At 33.6% G+C, this 16,918-nt stretch overlaps 1 pseudogene; it reads left to right on the top strand.

Moving 5' to 3' along the window:
- Nucleotides 1–10,469: 10,469 nt before the first annotated feature.
- LOC136206439 (uncharacterized) lies at nucleotides 10,470–16,678 on the top strand (annotated as a pseudogene).
- The last annotated feature ends 240 nt before the right edge of the window (nucleotides 16,679–16,918 follow it).

The raw sequence follows: 16,918 nt of genomic DNA on the forward strand, positions 1-16,918 counted from the left end.
AATATTCTTGTATCCTAAAATTCCTATGGAAGATCATATAGCCTCACCCATATCTGGGCTGAAGTTGACTAATGAGAGTCTAGACTGAAACCAGGGGATCATGGGGTAAATCTCATAATTCCAGGTTGTAAATGTATAGCACCCAAACTCCAAATACATTGTAAAGTGGTGGTCGATGGCATAATAATATGAAAAAGCCTTTACCCAATGAAATCAGTTTCTAATCAAAGGTGAGGTTCCTTACCTGGTTAAGCTTGAGCTTGAGATCAGAATGTCGCCAGGGGCGGTCGCCCTTTGCCAGGGTGAGTCTTCCAATCACAGAGCGTTTGTAGGAGGAAAGTATCTCCTCGTAAATGGATTGTTGAATTCTTATCGACTTAAATCCTCCCTCCTCCGAGATCTTGAGCAATTGGTGATGCGGACATCTTTTCAAGAAATTCCAAGTCCGGGTGAGGGAAGTAGCAAGGTAACAAATTTCATCAGGTATGTGGGGAAAGTGATTCAGAAGAGGATGAAGACACACTTAAAGTTCTAGTATATCTTTTTTCTTTTAAGTGTATCTACCTGGGCGGATCTCTTAGACGGATCTCCTTTAACGAGTCCCCTTTGATGGATCTCTTCGGCGGACCTCTTTTGAAGGATCTCTTCGATGGATCTCTCTGATGGATCTACATTGACTGATCTCTCTGATGGATCTCCTTTGACGGATCTCCTTTGATGGATCTCCTTTGATGGATCTCCTTTGATGGATCTCTTCAGCGGGTCTCCTTTGAAGGATCTCTTCGACGGATCTCTCCGATGGATCTCCTTTGACGGATCTCTCCGATGGATCTCCTTTGACGGATCTCCTTTGATGGATCTCCTTTGACGGACCCCCCTCGACGGATCTCATCAACGGATCTCTTCGATGGATCTACTCAACGTATCTACTTCAGTGTATCTACTTTGATGTATCTCCTTTAAGCATCTACCTGAGCTAATCTACTTCGACGTATCCTCCTCAAGTATCTTCATAGGCAGATCTACTTCAACCTATCTCCTTCAGGTATCTACTTGGATGGATCTACTTCGATGTGTCTACGTTGATGTATCTCTTTCAGGTATCTACTTAGACGGATCTACTTCGATGTGTCTACATTGATGTATCTCCTCCAGGTGTCTACTTGGGCGGATCTACTTCGATGTGTCTACGTTGATGTATCTCCTTCAGGTATCTGGTTGAGCGGACCTACTTCGACATATCTACATTGGCGTATCTACTCATCGACGTATCTACTTCCATTATCTACCTGAGTGGATCTACCTTGGCATATCTATTCATTGTATTTCTGTCGATGTATATCTACTTCGACGGATCTACCTATTGTATCTACTTCGACCCAGATTGGCGGATCTCACTCTACATTGAATCCTGGCAGATCATATTCAGATATGGGCAATACGAACAACATGTGCACCTAATGGCGTATACCGGATGAATAACTGCGGCGGGTCCTAGAGATTACTTCCTTTATAAGGAGTGAACTTTCCTTCCTTGTTTAAGGAAGGATAGTTGCAAGCTTTCCTTCCTTAAACAAGGAATGATATACATTCTGCCTATTTAAGTTTTCTTTCCTTCACAAGGAAGAATATACACTTACCTATTTTACCCTTTATTTTCTTTCTTTAGTTGTAACCCTAGTAGGGGTAATTACGTCTTTAGTTTTCTTTAGGGGAGGTATTTAAACCCCATCTTTGTAAGGATATACAACTTTTATCAATCAAATTATATCTTCTCTTTTAGAATGTTTTTAGGGTTCATCCCTCTTAACCATGGGGATTTCTAATTCCTTCAAGTTTAGATTGTCAATATGGGGGTTTCACGGCTCCTTCAAGTTTAGCTTGAGAATATCTTTGGTAGTTTACGATTGAAAACTGTCGCCCGTTACCCGATCTGTATCAATTGGGGACCATCGATGGAAGTGACGACAATAGTTGCCTTGAGCGCAGCCGCTAAGGTGGGGTCAGTGGCCGGAGGCTCGTTATTGCGACTAGATTTCGGCACGGAGGAGGTCGCACGGTGGAACGCATCCCGACAGAACAGATGCGCGATTGCCGAAGAGTCTGTAGCAGGCGTAGAGAATTTCGTGAATGATTCACGATTGAAGAGGTGAGCGATGGCAAAGGGGGCACCGTGGGGGCTCGCCATGATCGGAGTAGCAGCAGAGATGAGGTGACAGAGGCGGCGCTAGGTCATCGCCCGAATCCAAGAGTCCATCCAAGCTTAACATATGATATATATTATTTATGATGTCATCCAATTCGAGTCAATCCGGTTCGACGTCCGGTTCAGTTTTTAAAACATCGTGTTTAGTAGTTTCTTGAGTGTTTTTGTGAAAAATCAACCATTTATTTAGGGAAAGAGAGATAAAATGATGAGAGAGAAGAGAGATGAAGATGGTGATGATGTGTCATTTATAGAATTGATAAGAGTAAAAAATAAAAAATAAAAAAATTGAATGACAAAAAATACTATTTGACTATTAATAACCAAAAATTGCCACATCAATATTTTCTAACGTTGTTAATGGCCTAAACTGTCAATTGTCTTTGCTAACAAAATCAACCCCAAAGTACCAATTTGTCAACTTCTAAACCACAGGAATTGTATTTATAAATTGGTCACACCAAAATGTTTATTTTTATACTTTTCCTTATAATATAACAGGGCACATATTAATTTTGAAATTTTAAATATCACCATAAAAATGAATATTTTGTATTTTGATATGCGATCATTGTGAATGTTTAACATTATAACAATATCAATTTTGGTTCGGAATAAGTAATAACATTAAAAGGAAAATCAACAACTTTGGTACAATTACTTCTTTATATATATATAGAAAAGATCCGGTGTGACAATTTTTTTATAGTGTGACAGAGTTTATAGTGTGAGAATGACCAATTTTGTAATTAAGTATTGCTGATGTCATCGCAGGAGAAAGAAAATTGTTTTATTTCTGTAGAAAATTGTTTTATTTCTGTTCTTTAAAATGCATTTTTCCGACTTTTCCAACCTCATTTTTCGAACATTTTTATGTCGTTGGACTCGTTCTAATTAGACGGTCATTTTAAGATCGCAGAACCCCAGGTAAAAAAAATTCCGATGAACGGAATCCGACGATTAGATGTGTGTAATTAAACCAAAAGAAGGTGGGGCCTAAAGCAAAGCTTTGAGTTTTGACCGTTGGTCTATTTTCAATCAAAATAGGGTCTGGACACCCTAAAAACCCTACACTCTAATTTGACACGTGTACCTGGATCATTTTCGACTAATTAGATCTCAAACTAAACATTCAAAAGTCTAACCAAATTTAATTTTGGACTAATATGGTCACAAATTAAACATTTGAAGTAGGATACAATAAAACCTGCATAAATTAATACTCGATAAATTAATAATCTCTTTAAAATAATAATTTTTTCTGATCCCGACTTAGGCTAATTCAAAAAATGATCAATTTTAATAAATTAATAAGATAATAATTTTTTGAAACAACCCTTCATAAATACATTGTTTTATTATCTCTATAAATTAATAATTTCCCAAATACATATACCAAGTACATATAGATATATACTTAAGATAATTTAGCAAAATATAGCTCTATAGTGCTTTGTTTTTTCTTAAAATTTAAATCTAGTTGAATTTCATCTCTAACTATTCTCAGGATAATTTAACAAAATATGACTCTATAATACCTTATATAGACAAAAACTTTATTTGGTCATTGATTTTAGACAAAAAAAAACTTTATTTAAATTAGTAATTTAAAATTTATTTTTATTTTTTTAAAAATAACTCTATAAATTAATAATTATTAATTTATTGATTAATTAATATCTCTATAAATTAATAAAATTTGATGGTCCCAACATTATTAATTTATAGAGGTTTTACTGTATATGTAAACCAAAATGAAATTTGGTTAGGATTTTGAATGTTTAATTCGAGATCAAATTAGTTCAAAATGACACAGGTAGGAACACGTGTCAAATTAGGTTATATGGTTTTAGGGTTTCAAGAACCTATTTTGATTGGAAACGGCTAACGGTCAAAACCAACACAAAATGTGGGCCCCACCCATTTTTGGCAGAATTTTGTCATATAGAGCCAAAAGCTGATTTTGTGATGTTCACGACTTTTTAATATAATTTGCAAGTATTTATTTATTTATTTTGTTTGACCTAATTAATAAATTTCAACCATTATTTTTAATCGTGTACTACACTATATTAATCAATTGTTTTTAAAAGATTAAGCCCCTATCCTATTTGACACGTCATTTATGTAAATAATTTTCAAACTCCGTTTAAATTTAATCCCCCTAGTAGGATCAATTTAACCAAAATGAAATTTGGTTAGGCTTTTGAATGTTTAATTCGAGATCCAATTAGTCCAAAATGACCTAGGTAGAAAAACGAGTCAAATTACAGTTTAGGGTGTTAGCATTTTCGAATCCTATTTTGATTGGAAGCATACCAATTGTAGAAGCCACACTAAAAAAAGTGCGCATCATCCTCTTTTGGTCGAATTCTATCGTTTAGAGTCTCAAAAAGGCGATTTTGTTATTTTCACGTATTTTTAATGAAATTTTCTATGATTTTTTTTCGTTTGACCTAATTAATAAATTTCAACTAGTAATTTTAATTTTTAATACACTAAACCATTAATTATTTGTTTTTAAAAAATTAATCCCCTATACGTGGTTCCGGGATCGAATGCCGCGCACTAAGGTGGCTTGCCGTTTAGATAGAGTTGCTACAATTTAAAAGTATATTTTGTAGATTTTTTTGGTTCGCAAGCGTATCCATCGCCGGTAGCAGTGGCTATTCCCTTTTTTACATGGTTTGCACCTATATAAGTGGAATTGCTGGCCACATAAATTCTTTCCATTTCCAAAGGTGATGATTGAAGAATATATACCATATCAAGTAATTATTTAACTAAAAAACTTAAGTTGATAAATAAGGTATTCAAGTATATTTATTTACTATTAACTTTTTGTTAGGTAAAATAATCACTACAAAAAAATGGTCTATTACGACGCTAAAATTTAAGGTTTAACGACGCTTTTCAGCGTCTCTAAATACTTACCCACGCTTTTCAAAGCGTCGTCACAAGCGTCATTAAATTGCGTGTCGTTAATTTTAACAACGCATAAAGCATTGTGTGGGTAAATTTAGTCCGACGACATAACATATACAAGCGTCGTAATGGTTCCAACACTTCCATTTTTAGTGTCGTGATTTTTTTTTATATAATTTATTTTCAATTTCAAAAATTTCCACTACACTTTAATAAAGCGTTGTAAGTGAACAACACATAAGATTTGTTATGTCGTTATTTCGCTTCAGAAAATATTAATAGCGTCTTAAATATCAGGACATTTTAATTTAAAAACGTCTCCAAATTGGCAACATTTAATTAAAAAAATGTCTATATTTAGCTACATAAAAATCCATTATGTCCCAAAGTCGACCACATTTTGTAAATGAAATATCATCTAATTGCGACACTAACATAACTGTATAAACATTTAAATGAACAACATTTATTGAAAAAAAAGTCCCTAATTTGCAATGCACAAACATTATTACAACATTAATATAACGATAGTTTTTACAAATAAACATTTTAATATTTAAGGGTCATAACTCCCTATTTCAACAACACTTAACACTGCAAAAATAAAATACTAAAAGAGAGCAGAAAAAACAAAATGGAGCTAGTTCTAATATATTTCAATATTTCTACATGACAAATTTTAATAGGTAAATGCAACAAAAAAAAAAAATATTCACTATCTTCTACTACAAAAAAAGTTACTCGTAAGACATTCAGATACTTGAAAAAAGATGAAATAAAGTAATCATTGTCAGATATAGAATGTTGAAATCCACTTTATATACCACAAAAATACTTAGTTCATCTGCCAACATCGCATGAAAACGTGTGGAATCATATTCTTTTCTTCATAAATGATGCCAGTAGAACAAAAGTGAAATCAATTGTTCATGAAACTTGGCAAACATTGATACAGTAGACAACTAACATCATATCATAACAGAGACATGGAAGCATAGAAAAAAAATCAAATTTTGGGGTAATCATGAATTGATTACTTCTGGTTATATATTTTCTGCAACATTAACAACCCTGGTCCTGAATATGCTAGCGGTCAAGGTCAAGGATATCACCAAATCGAAAACTTAAAATTTGATGAAACCAAACCTAAACGCATTTATGTCACACTAATCAATGTGCTTCAAGTATATTTAGAAACTCCAATTTTGAGACAAATCAGTACCAATATTTGGATTAAACTCTTATTATAAAAAATTACCCCATTAGACATGGTTGGGAAATTTTTCCCAAGAGGGCTGTTTCCCAACCAGGGTTAGTTATTCAATTTTTTTTTTCCTGTCCACAAATGGGGGCAGTGGCTTGCCACTGCCCCCAACCAATATAAAAAAAATTTTATTTTATAATATTAAAAATAAAAATTAAATTTATAAAACAATTAGGAAAAAGGAATTTAATTTATTACTTTATAAAAATAAAATTATATATTATAATAATATTATTAATGCACTAAATATTTTCTTGTGTTAGTATGTACTAAATATTTAATATATACGTTTCAATTGAAGTACAAATTTAGTCATAACGTATGAATTGTGCAAATTCAACACTAACGTTATCAAGGAAGTTAATTTTAACCAAACGCTATCGAAAATTTAATTTATTATTTTATAAAAATCAAATTATATATAAATCATACTAATGTTGATTGAATTTGTACAATTTGCAAGTAATATCAATTTTAACCACACACTACCGAAAATTTAAAAAGACTTCTTTGACTGTTATTTAACTATATCGGACATTCTAAACTAGTTTGTCGATAAATGGAAACACTTTCATACATTTTTTTAACTATATTAATAATACAGTAAAATATTTTAGACAGTTTCAAAAAACTTGTCTAAAATATATTACTGTGTTTATACTTACAAAAAAATATATGAAACTGCTTCAACTTATCGACAAATTGGTTTAGAAGGTCCGATGTGGCTAAATAACAGTCAAACAAGTCTTTTTAAATTTTCGGTAGTGTATAGTTAAAATTGATATTACTGGGAAACATTGGTGTTAAATTTAGACAATTTAAAAAAAATGTGATTAATTTATATATATAGCAGGTTTAGTTTTTTAAACTGACTAAAATATTTTACTATGTTATTAATATAGTTACAAAAAAAATATGTGAAACTGCTTCAGTTTTCCGACAAACTGGTTTAAAATGTCTGATGTGGCTAAATAACAGTCAAAGAAGTCTTTTCAAATTTTTGGTAGCGTATGGTTAAAATTGATCTTGCGTGCAAACGTTAGTATTAAATTTGACAAACTGATTTAGAAGGTCTGATGTGGCTAAATAACAGTTAAACAAATCTTTTCAAATTATCGGTAGCGTATGGCTAAAATTGATCTTACGTAGAAACGTTAATATTAAATTTACGCAATTTCATACGTTAGGGCTAAATCTGCACTTCGCTTGAAATGTTAAGATTAAATATTTTGTAGATTACTAACAATTATGAAATAATAAATGAAAACTTTTTTATATTTATTTTATAAATTTTATTTCATTTTTATTAAATAATAAATTAAAGTTTTTCTTGTAAAAAAAAATAAAGTTTTTTTATATATATTTGTGTGGGTAGTGGCGTGAAGCCACTGCCCACACAAATTGATAGGAATCCGAAGATTCCTATCAGTTGCTCATTACGGGGCCTTTGGCGCTGAGGAATTAATTTAAAAAAAAAAATTATTAGTAACCCTGGTTGGGAAACAGTCCCTTCCAGGGAAAATTTCCCAACCAGGGCCAATGTACCCCAAATAAAGGTTAATCCCCAATATTTTGAGATAGTCTTACCAGTCGTTTCACTCGGTGCGGTTATAGGTTTATCGAATTGAAGCTCGTGATAAGAGACTGGAGGTGCAGGATGATGCTTTCTAGAGCCACTGAGAGAGAGAGAGAGGCGATGGGGAAAGACATAGCTAGAGAGAGGACTGCAATATTATCGCGTTTTTTCGGGGAGGGAGAGGGAGGGGACTATAGGGTATTTTGAGTTTTGACTATTTTTTGGGCGGTAATGTATAGGGCCAAACAAAATTTTAGACCTATAGCTAGGGTAAGTTTTTAATATGGATTTTTTTCTTCATTATAAATTTATAATTAATATAATTGTGTCCTCGTTAGACTTTTCTTTTTCCTTTGTTTTTTTCTCACTGATAAACGAAATTTGTAATACAATTTAAGAAATAAATATTTTAGTAATTAAAAGAGTCGTCAAACGATTATAATTGGCAGACAAATTAAAAAACATGATGAATTTTAAGTACGGGATAAAAAAATAAAAAAAATATTCAAATAAAAAAATACATAGACACATTTTAACGATATAAATTTTAAACCGTCTTTAATTTTTTTAAAAATATCGACGCTCTTTTTAAAAGCGTAGTTACTTTTTTAAAAATGCCAACATATATAAAAAAAATGACGTTAAATGATAATAAAGGCCGACACAAGTATAAAAGTGTTGCTAAATTTTAAGATACGGAGGCACATATAAAAAAGCGTCGTTAAAAAAGTGTCGTAATAGACCCTTTTTTTGTAGTGAATTGGAAATAATAGTTTTTTTCCTTAAATTAAAATTTTAGAGTCAATTAGTACCTTAATCTATATAAAAAAAAAAAGGAAATTTACACAGAAATTCATATTTTACAACTATTTACAACTATGTCAAGGTATAATTTTGAGTTATGTCAAACTAGTAAAATCAGTACTTTTAATATATTTTAAGGATTATAATTTATAAATTATAAGTCTCGAATATATTTTCTAGGGTTTATGATTTTTGAATTGGAGTTTAAAATTTTTAAACTATGGTATAAAATCATAATATATAGAGAATAATGACATATTAAGAATTAAATTTGGTGGTATGATTTAGTTGTAATTTTGTATTTAATTATGATATTCAGTTACATAAGTAAAACCATTTTGTTGAAATTTAATTGGGATAAAATTGATTTCGATTGGAAATATTAGAATAAAATTTTATCATTCCTTATATTAGCGTTAAATCCACAATTTCTGAAAAGCGATAGGGGAATTTAAACCTAATCCCTAAATTATAAAAACATGGGTTAGTTACAAGAATGTCAAAAATGAATAAAATATTATAATTATCTATTACTTGGAAAAAATTTCTCATTTTGTCAAATTTAACAGAGATGAAAGAGAAAACCAGATGGAAAAAAAAGTCTATATGAAAGAGAAAGTCGTATAAGAAAAGTATGGAGAATGAAAAGCTCGACTGCAATTACATTTGATCAATGAAAATTGAGTTTAGAAATGGAACTATGGAAGGAAGGAGAAGAAAGTGGAATTAGAAAAAAAAAATGAAAATGGCAAAACAGCAATGAGATTTAGAGCAGTGATAATGTGAAAGAACAAATATTAGTTATGAAATAATAAATTAGTAATTAATTAATATAAAAGTAATTAAAAACCTTTAACTGTTAGTTTGATAAAATAGAATAAAAGTTAAGAGTTTTATGACAAATTAATTAAAGAAAACAATGAATTGATAAAAGGGTTAAGGTGCAAAAATACTCCTAACGTTTTGGGTCAGGAGCAATTTTACCTCTAACGTCTAAAATGGTGCAATTTTGCCCCTAACGTTTGTAGCCAAGAGCAATTTTACTCCTAACGTTGGTAATTTGGGTCAATTTCAGACACATTATAAAACACATATTTTTGTTCATTATTTTGTACCAATTGCATATCAATTCATTCTAAAAAAAAGATTTCATGTTTTTTATAATTTAATAATAGAATTGGAGATTAATATTTACAAATTCGGTGAATTTTTTTGAATTTTTTGTCTAATTCGTACAAAAGACGGTATATTTTTTATTTTTTTATTTTTTTTTCACATCCCAACATATGTTTATGATTTGTTACTGATAAAATGACGCACATGTGAAGTGTAGATAATAAGATTCATGACCGAGAAGACAGTTTGATGAATTATTTCTGAAATTGACCCAATTTATTAACGTTAGGGGTAAATTTGCTCTTGGCTACAAACGTTAGGGGTAAAATTGCACCATTTTAGACGTTAGGGGTAAAATTACTCCTGACCCAAAACGTTAGGGGTATTTTTGCACCTTAACCCTTGATAAAATACCAAGATAGACGCTATTTAAGTGTAAAATAAATTTAAAATTTGAATTTTAATGTAATTTCCTCTAAAAACATTTTGTTGAATTCTCCAAGCAGGAAATAAAGCCATTAGAAGAAGCCCAAAGAAACAATATACAGTCTTAAGTCCAATACCTGTCTCCACAATCCTCGGCCCAGTTCAGTGCGAACTTCAACCCAACTTCCTTGTTGCTGCACAAATCGTCTCTTGCTTGCTCTCTCTCACGCATGTTATCAAACACTCTTGATTGATGAAAATGGAAAGATCTGCAACAAATTTGAGGCAGAAATTGTTATCCAATTTATCCAAAACTTCGCAATTTCAAAATCGGAATTGAAATCTTTGTTCTGGTGACAACCTTCTGTGATTGATGGATTTCCCCTCTCCTGTTCTAACCCTTGGAAACTTTCCGCAGTTTCTTTGCTCACCTCACTTGTTTTCTAGCCAATTTTCCCTTCTCTCTATCCAAACACCCCGTAATAAGAAAACCAAACTCATTCCGAAAGCTCTTAAAGAATGGCGTGAGTATGAGGATGCTGTGAAGCGCAAGGACCTTGCTAGAGCTCTCAGGTTCTTGAAATCCGTAGAAACCGATAAGTCAGCTGAGAAAGTTAGTGAATCTCTGTCTGATGAGTCGCCGCAGCGTGGAATCTCTGATTTAGGGTTCTAGGATGGGTCGCTAAGGGGTTGGGAGGTGTTAGATACTTGTTTGAATGCTGATGATATGAGGCTTGTAGGCAGTGCTTATGGATTCCTCAAGAACAGAGGTCTATTGCCCAGTTTTGGAAAATTCAGCAGTATTAGTAAGTTCACTGGTTTAGTATGATAATTTATGTGAATTGTTATAAATTTTATGCAAATTTTGTTTTGGTTTCTAGTTTTTTTTTTTTTTTTATTTTTTTTTATTTTTTTTTATGTTCCATTTGATGATATAGTTCTGAATTTGTAACATTCATTGAACTAAGTCTTAATGTTTGATAAAATGCTATGTTGCAAAGAAAAGAAAACTGAAATGGAAACGGACACCTGGACACCGGGAAACCTTATAAAAATATAGCTAGGAAACGAAACAGAAAATGACACGAAATGCAGAAATGCTAATGCAGAAGAGTTTCGGTGCAACATTGATAAAACATTACCCTATATAAATTCATGACTCCTACCAGGTGGAAACATGGAAGTGCTTATGAACTACGTTACATGGAAACGGATATGCAGAAAGGGATACAGAGAAACGATATTTGTAAAAAAACATAGGAAATGGAAATGTGGTAAAACGGGTAAGTAATAAAATACAATGTTATATTTATAAATTTTTCAGATTATAAGGATTCATGCTTAAATTTGTATATATATACACATTAAAAGAAATTATGTACAAGTCACGTAAAAGAGGGAAAAAAAGGAGGTTTTTTCATTTGGAAAGCTTGTAGAAATGATCTTGAATATGTTAGGAATTTGCTAAACATGTGATTAGCATTGATCTACTTCTGAATACGCATTACATCCTAGGAAACGAAAAATGAGTTTCCAATGTTTTGAAACTATGGCCATGTGACCCGAAATGTTTCTTACAAGTTTCGGAAATGGCATGTTTACTGCCTTTATCTCATGGAAATGGCATTACATCTCAGGATCAACCTCTTGCCTTCCTGTCTTTGACCCCATATTTTTTAAATAGAGGAGCACCAAGCCCTTACTTGTTTTTTCCATGTTGTTTTTTCCTTCTGCAGTTATGGAGGGGCCAAGAGATGTTACACCAACTATTTTCAAGTCTTCAACAGGTTTAGAAGGTACGTATATTAAAATACTTTTACCGTGTCTTTCATATTCACGGCTCATGCTTGTCTAATTGTGTCACTTCAAAGCATATTATTTTCTGCTATATAGGGCTGTAAATGAGCCGAGCCGCTCTTAATAATAGCTTGACCGTGTTTGGCCTGATTTATAAACGAGCCGAGTTTGACCACAGCGAAGCTCTGCTCAAAAGCTCATGAGGAGGCTCAATTATAGGTTCATGAACAAGCTCGATTATAATGATCATGAACACGCTCGTGAGCAAGCTTAGTTCGATTATCCTTTTGAGGGATAAGTACCAAAATGACCTCAAGGTTATTGCGGAAGCACCAATTTGACCTCCAAGTACAAAATAACACCAATTTGACCTCCAAGTACGAAATAGCACCAATTTAACCCTAATGTTTATGAAATGGTATCAATTTAAGCCCAACATTTATGAAATGATGTCAATTAGACCCTAACATTCTATCCCTTTCTTCTCCAAGGAAATTAGATGAGGTTATAATAATTTCATAAAGTTGGTGTTAAATTGGTGCTATTTTGTACGTGCTCCCCAATAACCTTGAGGTCATTTTGGTACCTTATTCCTTTTTTATATAATAGTTTTGTGTTAAAGAAATTCAAATGAACGTAATTGATGAACATAATTAACGAGTTGTTCTCGAGCAAAGTTCATGAACAGAATTAACGAGTTGCGAGCTAGCAAAGCTCGTGAACAAGCTCGCGAGCGAGCAGCTCACAAACAGGATGTTGAGCTTGAGCTCGAGCTTGTCTATTTTCTAACGAGCTGAGCATGAGCAGGCCAAATTTCAGCTCGATTACATCCCTATATATAATTCCTTTCATGATTAAGTGTGAATCCGTCTAATATAATAAAAAAATTTATCTGTTTTGTTATCCAGTGTCTAAATTCGCTCCGAAGAAGTGGGGTGTTTCAGGACCTTCAAGTTTTGCAATGGTTGCTTTTTTGGGTGGAGCGTCTTTTCTCCTCTCTCAAGGGATTGATATCAGACCTAACCTTGCAGCCATATTAGGATTGGCCTTTCTAGACTCTATTTTCCTTGGTGGTTCTTGCTTAGCTCAAATCTCAAGTTACTGGCCTCCATACAGACGTAGAATTTTAGTTCACGAGGCTGGTCATCTTCTGGTAGGTATGTAATGAAATGCAATAGCTTCTTACCTGCAACTAGGGAAGCATAATAGAGTCAAATGTAGGAGTTTTTTGAGATTCTTCAACAATCAACATTGTGAAATTCTTTTTGCAGCTTATCTTATGGGTTGCCCGATTCGCGGTGTGATTTTAGACCCAATTGTTGCAATGCAAATGGGCATTCAAGGCCAGGTACTCCTAAAGTTTGTTTTCTATCTTTTTCCTGGAACTAACATCTTTAGTTAGGTAATTCTTAATACTTAGATTTTATGTTGCACGGACACTCTTCTTTACTAGAGTTTCTGCATTTTGTGTCTATGTCTGTGTCGGTGTCCATTTCGTTTGAAGGCTATGTTTTAGAAGTAACGTTTCCCTTGTTTGTTTCCATGTCCATGTCCATGTCCGTATCCCTACAACTTAGTCTAATAGATTTTAAATGCTTATGTCCTCTCTTTATGATAATTCATGTTTATCGCAAATCGCTGGAGTTTAAAGAGCCCTTTCCATTGCAACTCTGCTCCTTTCGTAATCGCCCTCCTCCCGAAAGACAGAATTCCGCCCTCAGCCCTACAGGGAGAGGGGATGTATAGAGGAACAAGTACGGTAGGCGCCCAGAGTTTACCAACCTCAGTGACCGGCTCCTAAGAGTTCCCACCTGAAAACATCACTTTGAATCTGGTTCAATCTAGAAGTGGGATGAAAAGAAGAGCTCTCGTGGAGTAGTCGATGTCCCACTTCCAATTCTTATTTCTACCTATACATTTGTGGAACTTAAATATTTTGAGAACTTAAATTATGAAGTCAATTAGAATTCCTAATCATAAGCTGGAGATAGTTTCTTTTCACTTGACATTTATTTTCTTTTCAGTTGGAATTTGCTTTCCTCGCCGATAAGTTCATCTCACTTTACTCTGCAGTTCCCGTGTAATTATTGAAAGTCACTGAAACCATAAAATTCAACATTCATTTGGCAACAGTACTGCACGATTCAATTTATTTGTTTCTGTCAGCTATTAATATGAAGTGGACCTTTAACTATCAGCTTGAGCTTTTAGCTAAAACGGTTCCATGACATGGTATCAGAGCCGGTGTGACCAAGTGGTCCTGGGTTCGATTCCTGGCAGCCCCATTTGTTGAGTTATTTGCAGGACATGGTAATATGGGCCTGTGTTGCGTGTGGGGGTGTGTCACATTTGCGGATTCCGCCGATGACCATTGCTGCATTCTTATTAGTATCTTACTATCTTATGATAAAAATTCCATTCGGAACTGGCAATAGAAACTCATAATTATCTATTCTTTTAGGCAGGAACTCAGTTTTGGGATGAAAAGATGAGTACCGAGCTTGCTGAAGGACGATTGAGCGGCACTACCTTTGACAGGTAGGCATCTATAATTTCTACTTGCAGCTATTTTTTCCGCCTACCTGCTTTAAATCATTCAAATCAGATGCTTAATGTGACTTTGTTGCAAAAACCGAACATTGCATTTTATGCGCACTTTCCTCAAAACGTTATGCAATAGATAGTTAGCTACTTATTATGAGTAAATCTGCTATTATTCCAGCATCGTGTGATGTCTAGGTACTGTACGGTGCTTTTTGCCGGAATTGCTGCCGAAGCTCTTGTTTATGGTGAGGCAGAGGGTGGAGAAAATGATGAAAATTTGTTTAAAAGCATCTCTGTTCTGTTACAACCTCCATTATCTGTAGCCCAGGTATCTCTTACTTACTATTGTGTTCTTCGATCGGAAATAGCGCTTTGTTAAGCTTTTTAATTGCTATAACTTTACTCTCTTTCTTTTGTCACTATTTTAAGTAGATGTCAAATCAAGCAAGATGGTCAGTTCTGCAATCTTACAACTTACTGAAGTGGCAGAAGCAGGCTCATCGTGCTGCTGTTAAAGCTCTTGAACGTGGTAGCAGTTTAAGCGTCGTAATTAGGGAAATCGAGGAAGCTATGTCTTCTAGATGACAAGGAAAATGATGGTTTCTCTCTCCTTGATTCTTAGAAGGTAAACCCTTTTCTCTTTTATCGGTTTTTTTTAGTGCTGATCCGGAAATTAGAAGGAATTTTCAGGGTTATTGACACATTTGTGGTCATTTTCCAAACAGTTTTCCCATTTATGATGGATTTCAAAGTATTTCTGAATTAGTGGTAATTTTGGCTCGGTGCACCGGTTAGAAAGACGGACATGTTGGATGTAGAATTTTTATATTTAGACCAATATCAGTCCGCCTGTCGCCTGTTGCACACATCCAAGGAATGACAAAAACCTTGGCAAGCTAGAGAAATGCCAAAGAATCAAATTTCACAATTGTTTGGATTAGAATCTAAGCCAAACAATTTGTGAAATATTAGTCTGCCTGTTTGATAGGCGGACACATATTGGTCCATCTGATATAAGAATTCCTTATCCGCCTTACTAATCTGCGGGGCAAGCCAAAATTACCACAAACGCTGAAATAGTTTGAAATCCACCGTAAATGGGAAATTGTATAGAAATTGACCACAAATGTGTCGATAAACCGAAATTTATATTGGTTCAGCTCCAAATTCTGGAAGGACCATTCCGGCATGAATCAACTGTGCAGGACGGATTCAGTTTAGCTTTCACATATTCATTTATTACTTCTTCCATTTTCTGGTTACTTGGTTATCCTTCCTGATTAATAAGACAGCTGATATCAACAATATTTTTCTGATGGCTAGATGATATTTTTTTGTTGCTCCAGTCTCCTCTCCGGTCCGGTCAGTGGCGGAGCCAGGATTTTATAAAACCACATTTTGATGTAAGGAGGAGGTTCGAACCTAGAACCACATGGTTATGAAGGAGTCCTTAACTACCAACTGTGTACACTTAATTTTGTGTTATACAATCACGTCCTATATTATAGGTACTAACTTAATTATCTTGGGGTGCTGTTCGGGACTGAACCACTATTCCTCAAGGATGGTGCGAAGGCTGGGGGGTCTAGCCCCTCCCCTCGAGCTCCGGGCTGTGTCCTCCCCTGGGTCCGGTGTCTCCCCGTAAGGTTGTCCAAGAAAAGCATAACAATTACTTAATAAGCTTGGATGGATACCTCATTAATAAAATAACACGAAGTTCATCTCCGTTTGGTTGTCCTTTTTGTCCTTTTTGTTGTTGTTTTACTCAGTAGATATATAGTCTTTGTTTAGGATTAAGAAACAATGGTTGGTAGCTATTTTAGAAGGAAAAGCAACGGGATAAGATTTAAAAATACCGTCAATTTTACTCATAATATTGGTAAGTAAGTTGAGTCAAATTTAGACATCATTGTAAAACACATGAATTTTATTTCTTATTATGTACCAGTTGTATAGCAGTTGGTTCTAAAAAAATTTACATTTTTTTGTGATTTAAATAATATAATTAGATACATGCTCGTGCACGGGGTTTGTTAATTTATTTGCATTAATTTTGTATGTATGGAAACTATATTCCTATTACATTGTTTTGAATATATAAATTAGAAACAATAATTAAATACCAGTTTTAAAATGAAGTAATGAAATCGACTGTACTAAATTATTAACTCGTTTGTGGAAAACCTTATAATGATATATTTTTTGTTCTTCTAGTTACAATGTACAACTATTTCCTTATTGTTGTGTTGTGAAGAATTAT

The sequence above is a fragment of the Euphorbia lathyris genome, chromosome 9, assembly GCF_963576675.1.
Source record: "Euphorbia lathyris chromosome 9, ddEupLath1.1, whole genome shotgun sequence".
Classification (NCBI taxonomy): domain Eukaryota; kingdom Viridiplantae; phylum Streptophyta; class Magnoliopsida; order Malpighiales; family Euphorbiaceae; genus Euphorbia; species Euphorbia lathyris.